The 3,635-nt window shown below is 32.1% G+C and overlaps 1 long non-coding RNA gene and 1 other non-coding gene across 2 annotated transcripts; both read right to left on the bottom strand.

Moving 5' to 3' along the window:
- Positions 1 to 358: 358 nt before the first annotated feature.
- Positions 359 to 2,165, bottom strand: LOC145070859 (uncharacterized). Its single transcript, XR_013690114.1, has 2 exons — positions 1,780 to 2,165; positions 359 to 570 (listed from the first exon to the last, which is right to left on the bottom strand). It is a non-coding gene; the product is annotated as an uncharacterized LOC145070859 (long non-coding RNA).
- On the bottom strand, positions 1,832 to 1,934 carry LOC145071848 (U6 spliceosomal RNA). Its single transcript, XR_013690813.1, has one exon. It is a non-coding gene; the product is annotated as a U6 spliceosomal RNA (small nuclear RNA).
- Positions 2,166 to 3,635: the final 1,470 nt, after the last annotated feature.

The raw sequence follows: 3,635 nt of genomic DNA, 5'->3' as shown, positions 1-3,635 counted from the left end.
TATTTAACTTCAAGTAGACTGTTTAATGTTCCCACACCTAAAGTTCACATGAACATGTGTAGTCGGAAATATTATTTAACCGTTTTTTCTGACTTGATGTGATACCACAAACAATTTCCAAGGATAGTCCCAACAGCAAGGGGAATGCATTTCTAGGACTGAAAGTGATTTGAGGTTCATTTGTTTAAATAATTTACCGCTTTCAAAATATAAGAATTTCAATAAGATGTGAAGGGGCTAAAAAGGTGAGGGTTACATACAAGAAAAAAAAAACTGTATTCTATTTGTTTATAATAACATTCTAACTTTCATTTATTTTTTCTATACAACCTTACATTTTGAGTAATCTACCCATCTATAGAAAACAAGCGTCATATAAGGAAAAACTGAAATCTATCCATATATAATTTGGATACACTTCCCAAAGTAAAATGCTTTGATAAGAAAAAAAAAGATTGAAAATATTATGTAACAGAAAGCAACAAAAGTTGGAGATGTTGATGTTGTGAAACTGGTTGAGAATTTCTCATCAACTGTTTTGAAAAGGTCGAGATGTCCGATTCTAACAGCCTGAAAAAAAACAAGAAATTATGGGTAAGAAGTGTAAACACTAGGCTCCATTTGTTATGCAGGAGTACATGACAACTGCAGATAAAAAAAAAAAAACAATAAAGGTTGTACCTGCGCTGCATTTGATAACTTGAAAGAAATTTTTTATTGTTAACAAAATGTATTATATATACCTTAAATTACGAGAAAACAAACCCTACTCAATTCCAAATTCATGAAAACGGGATGAAGGAAACACGACACAAGTATTCATCATCAATTATTGGGATTAAATGCAGGACACACATATACTAAATGTGATGGAACATAACATTTTAGAAACATATATATTAGAAAGCCGTAAACAATGTATACAATGAAAGAATATAGAAGTAGCCTACAAAAGCATATGAAAATATGAATAATTGATAGGGAACAATACAGGGAATAGCAACATGCTTCACTCATGTTACCTATACAAGCAAATGTACTGTTATTTGTAAGTGTGTTGTTATTATGGGTAAAATGATGTAAGTACATTAGGGAACTCAAATGGTTCATTTTGAAACCCTGGATGGAAGATGATTATTATTATTATTATTATTATTATTATAGAGACAGAGAGAAAATGTGGATGCATTTCATGTAATGAGTAATGATGTGAGCCAAGGTTTGTGACATGTAAATTGGTGAAAAACAATGGTGACCTATGTCAAATGATTATGGAGATGTTTTCTAGTAATCTATGAATCTTGTATATTTTAGTGATCTTGATGGATGAATTTAGTACTCATAGAGTTGATTTCTTGCCTACAGATTGTTGAATGTTGAATGCTGTAAGCCTGTAACTTTTCTACAGATTCTTGAATGTTGTAACTTTTACTATTAAAACTACTTTGATATAATGGCAAAGGTAAGATTGTTAGCATAGCTGATTCTCACTCACATAATTTGGTGTTCTTTTTGCATTTTGACAAGCATTTGAATACACTAAATCACTCAAGAAAAACCCCAATTTCAACATCTAAAGACGAAATTACTTCAACAAACTTCATGCTTGATTATTAACTGCTACCAGACAATTCAGGCATAGATATTAACAGTGATTCACTTATCCTGCCTCCAAAACAAATACATTGATTCTATCTACATCCATAAACAACGAATCATGTCATTTGTTATGAGCAAGCTGCTATGGGTGAAAACTACGAGGGAAGCCATTAATCGTACCTGGTGAGTCGAACAAACACCACGGTTTTCCTTTGAAATGATTTAGGGCCAAAAACAACTGCAAAATCGCTCGATTTGTGCGTGTCATCCTTGCGCAGGGGCCATGCTAATCTTCTCTGTATCGTTCCAATTTTATCGGATGTCCCCGAAGGGACGAATTATAGTCGAAGGCGGAGCTTGATAAACTCAGACGCTTACGTTCCAGCCACCAATGTGGGAGGCCATAGAATTGCTTCAATCAGATGATAATTTAACTATTTCGTTGTAACTTGTAAGACCTATAATCCCTAATTTTGACTGTCCTCTTTTAGTTTTACATCTCAAAGTGAAGATGGTGATCAGTCAAGGACAAAAGAAACCGGGTTTGAACTTTTACGTGGTGGTGCTCTGCTAGATCTCAAAAATATTTATTGTATTCAATACCAATAGACTTAAAACAATGATAATTTTTATTTTTTATTTTTGTTTTTAATAACAAATGTGTTAATCTGGGCTCTCGGTAAAGGTATGAATTAGGATGACAGAGAGGGTGAGTTTCATTTGGGATGTATATGTTTAAATTTTCATAAATAAAATAATAAACCTTTATGTTATTATACTTTGCCGATCAATTATTATTTTTGGCCAAATTTAGTCATTAAATTTATTTCGTGCGGCGTGGATCCATAAAGTTTCAAATTATCTACTAACTAAAGAAGGAACCCTTCCTTATACTAATATGTTTCAATGTTTTAAAGGAATGAGAGGGAACCATGTGGCACCCCCTTTGACCACGTATTTTTCAAAGTGTGCATAAGCTTCTTTAATACACTTCCCTTAAAAAAAAAATCAGTACTATCACTTAGCAGAACATCTTCCAGACCTAAACAAAAAGTTATAGGATGTCAACTGCCACCTCGAACAACACTAGTTTCAAGTCATCGAAGTCTAATGGTAATGTAGCTTGTAGGTTTTAAATTTGCGTAAATTTGTTGGTAAGTTTAGTGTTAATAAGTTGTGTAAACTATTTCATTTTCATTGAAAGATACTCCAGTCGTCCAGACCGCTCCTATGTAACAAATTAACATTCATTGTACTATAATGCGTTAACAACTTAAACTTATGTTTCTAGTTCAAGAAAAATTAACATACATCTCATTGTACTATAATGCGTTAACAACTTAAACTTATGTTTCTAGTTCAAGAAAAATTAACATACATCCGGTAAATTGCGTTAACAACTTAAACTTATGTTTCTAGTTCAAGAAAAATTAATATACATCCGGTAAATTACTTATAAGCTAGATTTTTAAAATACAATTCGAGATTGTTTATTGATAAGCTCATGGAGCTTTTTTAACATGGTTTCCTAAACCATTAGACATGGGGTCATTCTAATCTTCATGGGGTCATTCTAATCTTCTCTGTATCATTCCAATTTTACCGGATGCAACCGAAGGGACAAACAATATTCGAAGGCGAAGCAATATAAACCCAACAACTTTCGTTGGAGCCACCGATGTGGGACGCCATACCATTGCTTCAATCAAACAATACTTCTGTATTTGTTTATAAACCCTCATTTTTAGTGTCATCTTGGTTCTACATCAAAGTTGAACACATCGAAGCGATATCAATCCTCGAATACATTCTAGATAGAACGGACCTCGTATGAAACAATGACTATTTTGATTTCCAAATAAAATAGGTAAATTGTTGTTTTGGATTTTAATAAAAATCACCATATGAAAATCATTATAAATTTATTTATTAAAACAAAACAAAATGCTATTTTTTTTAGCAAACTGATATATGATGTGTATTTAAAGTTATTTTAGACAATATTTGTCATTTGACATATTTTATAGCTTACTTGT

Source organism: Lactuca serriola, chromosome 8 (assembly GCF_051521515.1).
Source record: "Lactuca serriola cultivar US96UC23 chromosome 8, Lser_US96UC23_V15, whole genome shotgun sequence".
NCBI lineage: Eukaryota > Viridiplantae > Streptophyta > Magnoliopsida > Asterales > Asteraceae > Lactuca > Lactuca serriola.
This window is presented reverse-complemented; position numbering and strand designations above follow the sequence as displayed.